We start from the raw sequence: 16,685 nt of genomic DNA on the forward strand, positions 1-16,685 counted from the left end.
ACATTTACACTAACTGCAGCAATCAGTGTGAAGTGAAACCGTTTGATGCCAGCGCTACACGAAATAAATATATATTAACGACTTGGACAAAGTAAAATTTCCACCACTGCAAATATAAAAATAGCAGGCAAGGAAAATGAAGATTAACAATGCAACCTAATTCATAAAGATTTAGGGGCTAGACTTTCCACTTCACATCGCCCATATAAGGCCCATATATCGCCCCAAAACAGACCTCTGCCGCCCATTTTGAGCAAAAAATGGAAACTAGGCCAGAAAGATCGCCGGAAAAATAAGACCCCAAGTTTCGGCTCACTTCGCTGAACTGATCGCCGAGCTGATCGCCCGCACATGGCCCATCCCAACTTTTGGCACATCGCCGGCACTTCACCGGGCTGATCGCTCGCCGAGAACATGGCTGGGTAATAGTTGCTTTTACCAGGCTTTACTGAAGGAAATGGGCACTGCGGATACCATTTTGAAGATCGGAGGAAGGGTGGAAGCAGCTAAAATATCGTGCTTAGATAGTTGTGAGTTATTTAAGGGTCCTGTATAGATAGATCTACTCAGATTATTAATTATATTTAATTTTACTAATAGTAGCCTAGTGGATTAGACATTTTTTAGTGAAAAGTGCATTTATACCAAGTAAAAATAATTATTGAAAGTGATGGAGCCTATGCTTTCTGTGCCATTACTCGTAACTGCTCACAAGCTGGTTTCTGAAAGGATCAATCGAAGAGGTGGCAGAGTAATGCGTAGACAGAGACAGAGGAGGTGAGCGTACAGCCAACGAAGGTACTTGGAAAAGCAATCTTACCTCAACTTGTCTGAAAACGCGTGTCTTCGGAGGCTGCGCTTCCGGAAGAAGGTCATCAATGAGATTTGCCAGCTCATCAAGGGGGGCCTGCAGCCTTCCAGCGCCATCAGAACTACACTGTCCATTGAGGTGAAGGTTACTGCAGCCCTAACCTTCTACACATCGGGATCTTTTCAGGCTTCAGCTGTCATGTCTCTCAACATGCTACACACTGCTGTATTCGACAGGTGACTGAAACCCTTTATGTTCGCAGGATGGACTTTATAAGCTTCCCAATGACCAGGGAGGCAAAGACCAAGAGGGCTTTAGGTTTCTCGAGAATAGCAGACTTCCCCAAGGTGTAGGGAGCAATAGACTGCATGCACATTGCCCTAAAAGCCCCTTTAAAGAACGTGGTGTTTCGTAACAGAAAGGGATTCCACTCCCTGAATGCGCAACTTGTTGTCGACCACAAGCAAATAATCATGACAGTCAATGCTACATTTCCTGGCAGCATCCATGATGTGCACCTCCTATGTGAGAGTGCTATCCCTGACTTGTTTGTCAATCAGCCAGAAGGTTACAGTTGGATGCTGGAGGGTAAGGGATATGGCCTTTCCAGTTGGTTGATGACCCCACTGCGTAATCCCGTCACTAAAGCAGAGAAACGTTACAATGGAAGCCACATAGCGACACGCAACATCGTCCTAAAGTAGTGCTTCAGATGCCTGGACCATTCTGGTGACAGCCTACAGTACCACCCTGAGCAGGTCGCTGAGTTTATTGTGGTGTGTTGCATGCTGCATAATCTAGCTATAAGGAGAGGACAACTATTGCCAGATGGGATGCAGGTCCACGTCCGGAAGGAGGGGAGATGGAAGAGCCAGCCGCCGAGGAGCAAGAGAAGGAAGAGGCGGAAGAAGAGGTTGGTGAGGACCTAGGGGAGGCCAATCAGCCTGGCGATCTAGCCATGGACCCCGCCCCCCCCACCCCAAGGCCAGTATACAGGGGCAGTTACGCGGCTGCTAAGCTGTTGCGTCAGCAGCTCATTTATGAACGCTTTTCCTGAACTTACATTGTGGATACTCGCATTTACATTTACAGTTAAGGTTAAGCAAAAGTTGCATTTCCGTTGAGTTATGTTTTTGTGCTTGCCTGCACAGGCCTGGTATTTGCATTAATGCTTAACCTAAGTAAACTTTTGTTATAATAATAGAATGCACAACAAATGAACACAACAAATTTTAAAACATTTTCTTTCAACGCCCTCTCTCCCCCCCCCCACCCCCCATCCCTCCCCACCCCCAACAACAATGAACTTAAAAAAATGTGACATTGATATTGATATAGAAAAACAACCCCCCTCCCTACCTGCGGCTACGTTTACTTCCAGGTCCTTTACCACCCCGTGTTTTAACACCACCCGCCCATTTTGGTCGCTGCAGACCGAATCGAAGCTGGCGTGCAGCGGGCAATGGCAAAACTTCCTGCTGTGGTGGAGGTGTTGGAGTGGAAAGCGAATCATGTTGTTCATCTTCCGAGTCTAGAGGAACTGTATCCTCAGTACTCGCTTGAGTGCTAGGAGTTCCACTTTGAACCAACGTGACATCTTGGGGTGCAGCGCCATGTCCAGCCAGCAATGCATGCCGAAGGGCATTGGTTGCGGCGGTCTGTTCTCTGATCCCCTCTAAGGTCTGTTGTGCTAACTGTGTTTGTATGACAGACCAGTTGGAGAAGTTCGTGGAGAAGTGGCTCAACCTGTTGGAGAACTGATGGAAGCCCTGGATAAGCTTGCAAACTATCACGACCGTCTGCCTGCACATGGAGATCAAGCACTCCGTCTGCCCTTCCAAGGTAGGTGATTGCTCACCTCGCTGACCTGGACTCCATGGGTTCAGCGTGTGCAATATATCACGCCTTGGCGTTGCCGGCTGCACACCGCTTGGTCCCGGTGCCTCTTCCTGCTCAACAGAGATGACCGGAGGTTCACAACAAGACGGATCCTGCAGGATCTCAGGATCGTCATCCTCCACCTCCTCCTCGAGGTGAGGAAAGTGCTCCTGTTCCTCTGTTTCCTCCTCGTCATCTTCTTCCTCCTCCAAGGTTGTTGGTGTAGCTGCTGGTGCCAGCTGGATTGGAAGATCTTCTCAGGTTGACCTTTAAAACACATATGATATTTTTACAGAGCATAACGGTGAACATTAACAAGAGACGTTTCATATCAATACTTTGCACCAACCCAGAAAGCTGTAGCGGCTACATTCCCTGCTTCTTATGTTCAAGGGCCGCATGCATGACATAACATCATTAGTATATCATAAGTACATCATAAGTATATTGCATTATAATTACATGACATTACATCAGTTACTTATACATTTTTAATACTATTTTTAATACTGTTTGACACATTACTCATGAGACGCATGGCTGGGTTCAGCCAGACCACGGCTGCTGGCCGAACGGCTGTCATGTCTAACCAGCATGGCCGCACGCTCCTCAATTTCACTTAAAGGCTGCAGCTCAGCAGAGCCTCCCCCCCTCCTCCGCCTTTGCTTGGAACGGTTGATAGATATCTTCTTCTGCAAACGAGAAAAGAGCATGGCGTGGCATAAGCTAATGGACTTGGTAGTATCATAATAAACATTTGCATGTATCAGTAAAATATTAAATATAACATTTGAAATAGAAAATGCAACTTACTGTTAACATGGTTTAATTAATTAATTAATACAATAAAGAATGACAAACTTAAATTCAATGCAGGACATTCATTGCTCTAATCAAAAATTGCAAGCGTCAGTAAAATATTAAAGTTAAAATATTAAATATAAAATGCAACTTACTCTTGCTGCCACGACGAAGCTATTCCAGCGTTTTCTGCACTGGTCAGGCCCCCTCACCTCATGGGATGCAAACTGTTATGTCTTGAATAAAGAGTCAGACTAGATACTGCAAGCTCAAAGTAAGATATGACCGTAGTCCTTCATTACAGATCTCAAAGTGCCTCTCCAGCCTGTGAGGCCACCTGAGGGATTGTGGGATCTCTTGGGACTCCAGGGGATAAGCCCTCTGATGGTTAGACATGGTATTTACAGGTTGACATACATAACAACATTCCTGCCCCCCCCCCTCCCCCCACCCCCCAAAAGTCGATAGTGTAACTATTTACAATGTGAGTCAATCTGGGGCCTTCCTTTCCCTGGTTGATCGTCTCGGTGCAAATGCTGCTTTTGGTGAGTGATTTGTTGGGCCCTCGCTGGGCTGCTGTGCATAGAAACATAGAAAAATAGAAAATAGGTGCAGGAGTAGACCAGGCGGCCCTTCGAGCCTGCACCACCATTCAATAAGATCATGGCTGATTATTCCCTCAGTATCCCTTTCCTGCTTTCTCTCCATACCCCTTGATCCCCTTAGCCATAAGGGCCATATCTAACTCCCTCTTGAATATGTCCAATGAACTGGCATCAACAACTCTCTGCAGCAGGGAATTCCACAGATTAACAACTCTCTGAGTGAAGAAGTTTCTCCTCATCTCAGTCCTAAATGGCCTACCCCTTATCCTAAGACTGTATCCCCTGGCTCTGGACTTCCCCAACATCGGGAACATTCTACCCGCATCTAACCTGTCCCGTCCTGTCAGAATCTTATATGTTTCGATGAGATCCCCTCTCATCCTTCTAAACTCCAGTGTATAAAGGCCTAGTTGATCCAGTCTCTCCTCATATGTCAGTCCTGCCATCCCGGGAATCAGTCTGGTGAACCTTCGCTGCACTCCCTCAATAACAAGAATGTCCTTTCTCAGATTAGGAGACCAAAACTGAACACAATATTCCAGGTGAGGCCTCTCCAAGGCCCTGTACAACTGCAGTAAGACCTCCCGAAACTCAAATCCCCTAGCTATGAAGGCCAACATACCATTTGCCTTCTTCACCGCCTGCTGTACCTAGATGCCAACTTTCAATGACTGATGAACCATGACACCCAGGTTTCGTTGCACCTCCCCTTTTTCTAATCTGCCGCCATTCAGATAATATTCTGTCTTTGCGTTTTTGCCCCCAAAGTGGATTTCCACAAAGTGGACCTCACATTTATCCACATTATACAGCATCTGCCATGCATTTGCCCACTCACCTAACCAGTCCAAGTCACCCTACAGCTTCCTAGCGTTCCCCTCACAGCTCACACCGCCACCCAGTTTAGTGTCATCTGCAAACTTGGAGATATTACACTCAATTCCTTCATCCAAATCATTGATGTATATTGTAAAGAGCTGGAGTCCCAGCACTGAGCCCTGCGGCACTCCACTAGTCACTGCCTGCCATTCTGAAAAGGACCCATTTATCGCGACTCTCTGCTTCCTGTCTGCCAACCAGTTCCCTATCCACGTCAGTATATTACCCCCAATATCATGTGCTTTGATCTTGCACACCAATCTCTTGTATGGGACCTTGTCAAAAGCCCTTTGAAAGTCCAAACACACCACATCCACTGGTTCTCCCTTGTCCACTCTACTAGTTACATCCTCAAAAAATTCCAGAAGATGTGTCAAGCATGATTTCCCCTTCATAAATCCATGCTGACTTGGACCGATCCTGTCACTGCTTTCCAAATGCGCTGCTATTGCTGGCCTTGCTGGGCTGCTGGGGGTGGTAAGTCCTGCTGGACTGCTGCGGGTGATGGGTTCTGCTTCGTGGTCAACCGCTGGGTCGGTTGCCACTTGTGTTAGTGTTTGAGGGTCGAAAAAGGTGGTGTCTATTATGGATAGTTCTTGATAGTCCATAAATCTGAGTTTGGTTTGGTCTAAGTGTTTCCTGCAGGTGAGTCCATTTGAGCATTTGACCACAAACACCCTACTCCCCTCTGGCCAAAACAGTGCCAGGAAGCCACTTGGGACCTTGTCCATACGTCAACACGAATACAGGATCATTTATCTCAATTTCGCATGACACATTTGTGTGATCATCATATGTACTTTGTTGAAGCCGCCTGCTCTCTACCTGTTCATGTAGGTCAGCGTGGACTAACGAGAGCCTGGTCTTAAGTGCCTTTTTCATGAGCAGCTCAGCGGGTCGAATCCCAGTGAACGAGTGGGGTCTCGTGCAGTAGCTAAGCAGGACTCGGGATAGGCAAGTCTGCAGTGAGCCTTCAGTTACCTTCTTCAAGCTCTGCTTGATGGTTTGCACTGCTCTCTCTGCCTGACCATTGGATGCTGGTTTGAACGGGGCAGATGACACATGATTGCTCCCATTAAGGGTCATGAACTCTTTGAACTCGACACTGGTGAAACATGGCCCGTTGTCGCTCACAAGGACATCAGGCAGGCCGTGCGTGGCAAACATGGCCCGCAGGCTTTCAGTGGTGGCAGTAGATGTGCTTGCTGACATTATCTCACATTCAATCCATTTGGAGTGTGCATCTACAACCACTAGGAACATTTTACCCAAAAACAGGCCTGCATAGTCGATATGGACCCTCGACCACGGTTTGCAGGGCCAAGACCATAAACTTAGTGGCGCCTCCCTGGGTGCATTGCTTAACTGCGAGCATGTATTACATCTGTGAATGCAGGACTCTAAGTCCGCATCGATACCGGGCCACCACACGTGGGATCTGGCTATCGCCTTCATCATTACAATGCCTGGGTGAGTACTGTGGAGATCACTGATGAAAATTTCCCTGCCCTTCTTGGGGACCACTACCCGATTACTCCACAGGAGGCAGTCTGCCTGTATAGACATTTCATCTTTGCGCCACTGGTACGGCTTTATCTCTTCCTGCTTTTCCACTGGGACACTGGACCAGCTCCCGTGAAGCACACAATTTTTTACTCGGGACAGTAAGGGGTCCTGGCTCATCCAGGTTCTAATCTGTAGGGCTGTGACGGGTGATTGCTCATGACTAAATCTGCGGGCTGTGCCATTTCCACCTCCGAGGTGGGCAATGGCAGCCTACTGAGAGCATCGGCACAGTTTTCTGTGCCTGGCCTGTGGCGGATGGCATAGTTGTATGTGGACAACGTGAGCGCCCATCTCTGGATGCGGGCCAATGCATTTGTATTTATCCCCTTACTTACGGAAAAAAGAGATATCAGTGGCATATGGTCAGTTTCCAATTCAAATTTGATCCTAAACAGATATTGATGCATTTTCTTTACCCCATAAACACATGCTAATGCTTCTTTTTCAATCATGCTGTCGGCCCTCTCAGTCTTAGACAGACTTCTTGATGCATAAGCAACCGGTTGCAATTTCCCAGATTCATTAGCTTGTTGCAATACACACCCGACGCCGTATGATGATGCACCACATGCTAGTACAAACGCTTACATGGATCATACAACACAAGCAATTTGTTTGAGCATAACAATTTTCTAGATTTTACAAGGGCATTTTCTTGGCTTTTGCCTCATACCCATTCATCTCCTTTATGCAGTAAGGCTTACAGTGGTTCTAACAGTGTGTTGAGACCCGGTAAGAAGTTACCAAAGTAATTCAGGAGTCCTAGAAACGACCGCAGCTCCGTCACGTTCTATGGCCTCGGTGCGTTCTCGATTGCCTCCGTCTTCAAATCGATGGGCCAGATGCCATTCGCTGCGGTTCTTCTCCCCAGGAACTCCACTTCAGGCGCCAGGAAAGCGCACTTCGAGCGTTTTAACCTGAGCCCCACGCAGTTGAGTCGACTAAGAACCTCCTCCAGGTTCTGCAGATGCTCGACTGTGTCCCAACCTGTAACCAAGATGTCGTCCTGGAAGACCACGGTGTGCGGGACCGATATCAGCAAGCTTTCCATGTTTCGCTGGAATGACGCTGCGGCTGATTGAATTCCAAATGGGCATCTGTTATAAATGAAGTTACCTTTGTGCGTGTTGATGCAGGTGAGGCCCTTTGATGATTCCTCCAGCTCCTGCGTCATGTAGGCCGAGGTCAAGTTCAGCTTCGTGAATGTCTTTCCTTCTGCCAGCGTCGCAAATAGGTCGTCTGCCTTTGGTAGGGAGAAACGATTGATAGTTACTTTGTAATCACCACAGATTCTGATGGTGCCATCTCCCTTGAGGACTGGAACAATTGGACTGGCCCACTTGTTGAATTCGATCGGCAAAATGATGCCCTCTTGTTGCAGCCGGTCCAGCTCGATCTCCACCCTCTCTCTCATCATGTACGGTACCGCTCTCACCTTGTGATGGATGGGTCGTGCCCCCGGAATTAGGTGGATCTGCACTTTTGCTCCTTTTGCTCCTTGGAACTTCCCGATGCCTGGTTCAAACAGCGAGGGGAACTTGTTTAAGACCTGGGCACACGAAGTGTTATCAACGGACGAGAGCGCTCGGATGTCGTCCCAGTTCCGGCGTATCTTTCTCAGCCAGCTCCTGCCGAGCAGCGTGGAACCATCGCCCGGTACCACCCAGAGTGATAGTTTGTGCACCGCTCCATCGTCGGAGACTTTTACAGTAGCACTGCCGATTACGGGAATTAGTTCCTTTTTGTACGTTCTCAGTTTAGTGTGAATGGGAGTCAGGACTGGCCTTGAGACCTTGCTGCACCACAATTTATTGAGTCTTTTTGCTCATAATGGACTGGCTCGCGCCCATGTCCAGCTCTATTGACACCGGGAGTCCATTTAATTCAACCTTCAGCATTATCGGAGGACACTTTGTGGTAAATGTGTGCACCCCATATACCTCTGCCTCCTCGGTCTGAGGCTCTGGTTCGTTGTGATCCGCCGTGGATCTGTCCTCCTCTGCAATATGATGGTTTGCAGGATTAGCAGGGTTTGCAGCTCGCCTGCACATATGTTGGAGGTGTCCCATTATTCCCCAACCCTTGCAAACATACCCTTTGAAGCGGCATAAATGGAAATGATGATCACCCCCGCAATGCCAACAAGGTGTTCATGGTCTTTCATTCATCACACTTGCTGGTGGACTCTGAGACATCTGCGGACGTGCAGCTGCAGGTATGTAAGTCCTGCCCTGTACACTTCGATTCGAAAACAACGTTACTTTGTTCACAGTACTTGCAGCAGCACTCGTGTGCTGAGAAATTTCTTTGGTATTGTCTTTGGTACTGGTGGCGATAAACGCCTGGGTTATCGCTATGATTTTACACAAGGTTGGGGTCTGTACAGTCAAAAGTTTGAGAAGTATTACTTCATGGCCAATACCAAGTACAAAGAAGTCCCTGAGCATGTGCTCCAAGTGTCCTTCAAATTTGCAATGTCCTGCAAGACGCCTTAGCTCGGCGACGTAGCTCGCCACTTCCTGGCCTTCAGGCCTCTTGTACATGTAGAACCAATACCTTGCCATCAGAACACTTTCCTTCGAGTTTAGATGCTCCCAGACTAGTGTGCACAACTCATCGTACAACTTGTCTGTGGGTTTCTCTGGAGCGAGCAGATTTTTCATGAGGCCATACGTTGGTGCCCCGCAAACAGTGAGGAGGATCGCCCTTCGTTTGGCAGCGTTCGCTTCTCCTTCCAGCTCGTTGGCCACGAAGTATTGGTCGAGTCGCTCCATGAAGGTTTCCCAATCATCTCCCTCTGAAAATTTCTCCAGGGTGCCCACGGTTCTCTGCATCGTTGCAGTGGGGTTCGTCATTTGTATCTCGTCACCAGTTGTTATGTCTTGAATAAAGAGTCAGACTAGATACTGCAAGCTCAAAGTAAGGTGTGACCATAGTCCTTTATTACAGATCTCAGAGTGCCTCTCCAGCGTGTGAGGCCTCCTTATTTACAGGTGCTTCCAAGGGATTGTGGGATTCCTTGGGACTCCAGGGGATAAGCCCTCTGGTGGGTAGACATGGTATTTACAGGTTTACGTACATAACACAGATGTCTGCAATCTCCCCCCAAATTTTTTTGTAGACACAGGGTGGAGGTTTCCCATGCACACCCTGTGTCAAGTCAGCACACCTGGCACGCACCTCGTTCATCAGGGCCTCGTTTGCTTCATCACTGAAGGGTTTTGCCCTTTTCCTCTCAAATTCAGCTGACATTTTAATTGTACTTATATTACTTATAGTACTTACATTTATTTATTTTTATAGTAATTATATTTATAGCACTTACATTTAGACTTATAATTGCAATCGATTCAATTCCCTCTTCTCTAACTCTCTGGCTTCTTCCACTCTCTCTATCTCCTCTCTCTCGCTCTTTCTCCTCCATCCTGTACCTTCTGATCTGTGTGATGACCCCTGACTTCCCAAAACGCAGTAAAACCAGTCGGCCGAAAAAAAAAATCTCACACATGCGCAGAAGGCTGTTGCAAGGGAAGCTTTTGACTAACTCTTTCGATGGGTGAACGCGACATCGCCGAAAAATCAAGATCACCCAGTCCACATCACCGGCCTAAGGCCGGGTGGAAAATTGCAAAAAAAAAAAATGGGCCATGTACCAGCGATCAGTAAAGCTATGATGTCCTACATCGCTGAAACAAGGTCCATTTTGGGGGGCAATGGCCACCTAGTGGAAAATCTAGCCCTAGATCTTTTAGGTAATGGGGCCAACAGTTGACAGATGCATTTAATTGTGGTAAATGTAAAATAACTGGAACCAAAAAACAAAGTATGTGTTAAGTGGTACAACATGCTGATCTTAAAAGAGATCTTGGGGTTATGCGGGATAAACCTCTGAAGCTGTCAGCATAATTCTTAGTTCCATTTTTTTTAAGCAAATAAGGTCTGGGTTGCATTCGGTGACGGATAGAGCACACATGCAAAGAGGTTGTACTGTTACTGCAAATTGCATTGGCCAGATTCCAACTAAAGTATTGTATAGGATTCTAGTCATCTATTCATAGGAAGGATATTATTGCTTTTGAGAGTGTAAATATGCAAGCAACAAAGTGTAAAGTCCTGTCCCCTCAGTACAGATTCACACGAGGCATGTAGTGAAGTCAAGGTCACTCTGGACCTGCACCTTTATTTCACAGCTCTGGAATGCTGCACTTGCCTGAGACCTGTCCTTATATACCTGTCTCTTGCAAGTGCACCCCTGGTGCTAAGGTATGCTGGTGGTTACAGGTCATATCTTATTACAGTCATGTATAGCATGTTAGGATACAGTTATATATAATAATGTAAGATACATGGCATCACCCTCCCCCAAGGTCTTATTGTCTTTATAGGTTCAGTCTCTCAGGTGGTCTACGCTCTCGCGTGGAGCGTCTGAGTTGTGGTTCAGTTGTTTGCCTTGGTATCTGTTTTTCTTTGGGTGTGGTTGCTGGTATCTCGCCTGGGCTGACTGTTTTGATTGGTGTGATTGTTGTTGACTCGCCTGGTCTGTCTGTTGGGATTGCCCTTTCCTCAGGTTGTTCCCTCCGTCTGTCCACCAGGTGTGGTGCGAGTTCCACATTGTAGTCTGCCTCTGGTTCCGCAGTGTTGTTGGTAAATCTGCTTTTGACTTGGTCTACATGCCCCCGGCAGGTTTTGCCATTGTCAATTTGTACTACCAGTAGCCTGTTTCCTTCCTTGCCCGTTACTGTCCCTACAAGCCATTTGGGACCCCTGCCCTATCTCATTCCATCTCCCCCTCGAATTTCTGTCATGGTACTCAGTCAGCTTACGGCGCTTTGCCTCAATGATTTCGTGCATGTCTGGGAGGATTAATGAGAGCCTTGTCTTTAAAGTCCTTTTCATCAACAGTTGCGCAGGGGGGATCCCAGTCAATGAGTGCGGACGGGATCTGTATGCCAGCAGCAGTCGCGACAGGCGACCCTGCAGCGTGGGACCTTGGATTTTAAGCATGTCTTGTTTAATGATTTGCACTGCTCTCTCCGCCTGGCCATTGGAGGCCGGCTTGAACAGTGCCGTCTTGACGTGATTTATGCCGTGGTCAATTAAAAAAATCTTGGAATTCTGCGCTGGTGAAGCACGGACCATTGTCACTGCCTCTGCCCATATGTCAGGGATTCCGTGCGTTGCAAACATGGTTGCGAGGCTCTCCACAGTCATGAAGGTTGTGCTCGAGTTTAAAATGGTGCATTCGATCCACTTTGAAAATGTATCTACAACTACGAGGAACATTTTGCCCATGAATGGGCCCGCATAGTCTACGTGCACCTGTGACCAGGGTTTGGTAGGCCAGGGCCAGGGGCTCAGGGGAGCCTCTCTGGGGGCATTGCTGAGTTGGGCACAAATGGTGCACCTTCGGACGCAGAGCTGCAAGTCTGCGTCAATACCAGGCCACCAGACGTGGGATCTGGCTGTGACCTTCATGAGAACGATCCCCGGGTGCTCGCGGTGGAGCTCCCGGACAAATGCCTCTCTGCCTCGCAGAGGCATGACTACTCAGCTGCCCCACATCAAGCAGTCTGCTTGTAGTGATAGCTCATGCATGCGCCTGTGAAAGGGTTTTAATTCCTCGGGGCAGGTATCGCGAGCCTCTGCCCAGTCACCGGTTAGAACACATCTTTTTACTAAGGATAACGTGGGGTCGCTGGCCGTCCAGGCTCTGATTTGGAGAGCCGTCATGGGCGAACCAATGGACTCAAAGGCATTGATTGCCATGACTATCTCACAGTCCTGTTCGCCAGACCCTTCCGTGGTCGCCAGGAGTAGCCTGCTGAGCGCGTCGGCACAGTTGTCTGTGCCTGGTCTGTGCCTTATGGTATAGTCGTAGGACGTCAGCATGAGTGCCCACCGTTGAATTTGCACCGAGGCGTTGCCGTTTATTACCTTGCTCTCGGATAGGAGGGACGTGAGGGGCTTGTGGTCGGTTTCTAACACGAACTTGGTCCCGAAAAGGTATTGGTGCATCTTTTTGACACCGTACACGCACGCGAGCGCCTCCTTCTCTACCATTCCGTACCCGCGCTCCGCCCGCGAAAGTGACCTGGAGGCATAAGCTATGGGTTGTAATTTGCCCGCATTATTGCCATGTTGCAAAACGCACCCGACCCCATACGCTGACGCATCGCATGTGAGAACTAGCTTTTTACCTGGATCAAAGAAAGTCAAAACACTGTTGGAACACAGAAGGTTGCGTGCCTTATTGAAGGCGCGTTCCTGGGCGTCCCCCCAAAACTAATCACACCCCTTCCTGAGTAGCACGTGGCGAGGCTCCAGCAGCGTGCTTAAGTTCTGCATAAAGTTCCCAAAGTAATTGAGTAGCCCGAGAAAGGCGCGCAGTTCTGAGACATTCCGGGGCCTGGGTGCCAAGCGAATTGCTTCTGTTTTGGACTCTATTGGGCGGATTCCATCAGCGGCAATCCTTCCGCCCAAAAATTCAACCTCGGGTGCGAGAAACAGGCACTTGGATTTCTTGACTCGTAGGCCTACCCGATCCAACCCGCTTTAGTACTTCCTCCAAATTACGGAGATGGGAGTCGGTGTCCCTGCCCATGATAAGTATGTCGTCTTGAAATACAACCGTCCCCGGGATGGACTTGAGCAGACTCTCCATGTTGCGCTGGAATATGGCAGCTGCTGACCTGATGCCAAATGGGCATCGATTGTACATGAAAAGCCTCAATGTGTGTTGATGATGGTGAGTAGCTTGGATTCCTTGGTCAATTCTTGCGTCATATACGCAGATGTGAGGTCTAATTTTGAGAAAAGTTTACCTCAAGCCAATGTGGCAAATAAGTCCTCCACTCTGGGCAGCGGGTACTGGTCCTGTAGGGAGACTCTGTTTATGGTAGATTTGTAGTCCCCACAGATTCGTACGGATCCATCAGGCTTCATGACTGGGACGATGGGACTTGCCCAGTCGCTAAATTCCACAGGTGATATAATGCCTTCCCGCAGGAGCCTGTCTAGTTCGTGTTCAATCTTTTCCCTCATCACATAAGGTACAGCTCTAGCCTTGTGATGGACCGGTCTAGCATCCTGTGTGATGTAGATTTTAACTTTGGCCCCTTTGAAAGTGCCCACACCTGGCTGAAAGAGATGTTCAAATCGCTTTATAACTGTTGAGCAGGAGGTCTGTTCCTCTAATGACATGGCATGGACATCATCCCATTTCCAGTTTAGTTTTGCCAGCCAGCTTCTCCCCAGCAGTGCTGGGGGAGTCTCCGGGGACAATCCACAGGGGAAGTCGGTTCACTGTCCCCTTGCGAGAGCATGGCGCTGCCAAGAACTGGTACGATTTCTTTGGTATAGGTCCTTAGTTTGGTGTCGACCCTTGTGAGTTTTGGTCTGTCTCTTTTATGCGGCCACAGTTGTTCAAATTGTTGAGTGCCCATGAGAGATTGACTCGCTCCCGTATCCAGCTCCATGTTGACAAGTATCCCGTTGAGTAGGACCCTTATCATTATAGGAGATGTCCTATTGTAGGAGCAGCGGCCATTGATCGTGTTGACCCGCTGTACATCGGTGTCCTGGGTACTGTCCCCACCGTCGTCTTGTTCGCTTTCCGACTCATCCGATTCGTATACCAGCCGAGCTGCCGTTTTTTTGCACATGCGGGCCAAATGCCCTGTATATTCACAGTTCCTGCAAACAGCCTGCTGAAATTGACATCCCCTTGATGAGTGCCCACCCCCACACCTCCAGCACAGACTGCTTGCAAAGAATGAGCTCCGTCTGGCTGATCTCTCTTGAGCTTCTCTCAGTTTGTTGTTGATTGCTCGCATTGTGGGTTGATGAGGTGTGAACGGCCATTCCTGTGGCCCTTGATGGCTTCTGGTGCCACTGCCTGCTGTCGAGAGCCTGTTCTCCTGGTTTTGTCGGTGTGTGGGGGTAGCAGCTTGTTTAATGCTGTGAACTTCTTGTTCCGATATTTCGTTAGTTGTCGTACCTGCATTGTAAATCAACCTCGTTTCTTCTTCCCCTACCAAGAATGTCTGTGCAACCAGTGCTGCTGCCTCTAAGGTCAGGTTCTTGGTCTCTATGAGCTTTTGGAATATGCCTGTGTGACCTATTCCTTCAATGAAAAAGTCTCTCAGCATTTCTCTCCTCAGTTCATCGGAGAACTCACATAAACGAGCCAACCTCCAAAGTTCCGCCACGAAGTCGGGTATGCTCTGGCCCACACAGCGTCTGTAGTTGTAGAACCTGTGTCTGGCCATGTGTAGGCTGCTCGCTGGCTTCAGGTGGTCTCTTACCAGTGTGCTCAATTCTTCAAACGACTTGCTTGTTGGTTTCTCTGGTGCCAGCAGATCCTTCATTAAAGCGTATGTTTTCGAGCCACAGCTGGTCAAGAGATGGGCTCTTCTCTTGTCTGCTTTGTCATCTCCTAACCAGTCTTTGGTTACAAAGCTTTGCTGGAGCCTTTCTATAAAGTCCTCCCAATTGTCTCCAGCATTGTACTTTTCATCTGATCCGTTGTTCGCCATTCTGTGGATTCTGTAATTCCGTAACACTTCGTCACTGTAAAGTCCTGTCCCCTCAGTACAGATTCACAGGAGGCATGTAGTGAAGTCAAGGTCACTCTGGACCTGCACCTTTTATTTCACAGCTCTGGAATGCTGCACTTGCCTGAGACCTGTCCTTATATACCTGTCTCTTGCAATTGCACCCCTGGTGGTAAGGTATGCTGGTGGTTACAGTCTTATTACAGTCATGTATAGCATGTTAGGATACAGTTATATATAATAATGTAAGGTACATGACACAAAGAATATTCTGGATCTCAGTAATTTAAGTTAGAAAGAAAACTTAAGGAAATTGAGCTTGTGTTGTTTGGAAAAAACAAATGATCCAATGAAATTGCTACCTGTAGTGAATAGTTCAAAAAACAGGAAGCAGAAGTTAAAATAAAGGAAGTTCGGAGTGATAAGGAAATCGAGCATAATCGTTTCACACAAAGGCTAATATAATGGTAAATTTACCAGGGAGGGACATTGAAACAGTCAGAATAGATGGGCTCAAGAGATAATCGGATTAATTTGTGGAAGAGAAATCATTGACTAACAGGTGCAATTGATCTCTGAATCCTATCTGGGGTCTGCTGCCCTTCTATTCATGATGATTTTTATGTTCATAAGCTCATTACCTGGCAGGGCAGAATTAGACTAATCAAAAGATTTCAATGTATCGCGTACTGTTTAATCCAATCGTTTAGAGTCTAAGGTCATATTTTTCTTGCAACTTTAGCACTGATAACCAGTGATGGTCTGAATGGAAGGGGGAGAAAGTGGGTCATTTGCACCTCCTGTTAGCCGGGGGGGGCGGTGGGGGGAGTGTTAATTGGGTGCAAATGAATTTTTGCCTGGCACGGCTAAAGACTCCCGCTAGGTTCCACGGGAGTTTAGCGGCAGCGGTATTGGCCTGCTCCTCTGCACCGTTGATGATAATATCATCACTGTGTTTTCGCCCCTGGAGCAAAAATTCGGGATCGTCCTCTGAAGCTGCGCCAGGCGATGCCAGCGATCGGCCGGTCACAGGGCGCTAGTTAAAGGGGAGGTGGCGTGCATGTCCATGCAGGGCCCCGCAGAGTCTGCAGCTTGGCCCTCCCCGCTAATGAAGGGGAGAGCCCCTCTTACGCAGCAGCACTACCCGGCCCAGTATGTAGCGCTGCGCCTCGCTTACTGTGCTTCCGCCCCATTAGCGCCCCAGGGAGGAAGTGGAGCGTGTTTTTTTGTGCTCCACTTCCTCTCGGGGGCAGTAACCCCAATTTTGTGAGCGGGGCGGGGCTTCCATGCATGTGCAGGAACTCCCGCCTTGCGGCTGTTACTGCCCCCAAACCGGGTGCTACGCCATTTCCTGGCCGCAGTGTCTGAGGCCCTGTACCACCAGCAGGGCTTTACCTTACCAGAAAATTAGAATATTTAAGGTCCATTTTTTCCCCAGTTTATTTTAGAATGTTGGATGAAATTGCATTGGGTTAAACCTCTGGTGTGAACTGGAATAAACAATTGTTATTAGCAGATCTTCTCTCCACCAACCCTTTGTTATCAATTCACCTTGTTCACCTTAGCCACTTAAACTGTGGGAATAAAAGCAAA

The sequence above is a fragment of the Pristiophorus japonicus genome, chromosome 6, assembly GCF_044704955.1.
Source record: "Pristiophorus japonicus isolate sPriJap1 chromosome 6, sPriJap1.hap1, whole genome shotgun sequence".
Classification (NCBI taxonomy): Eukaryota; Metazoa; Chordata; class Chondrichthyes; family Pristiophoridae; genus Pristiophorus; species Pristiophorus japonicus.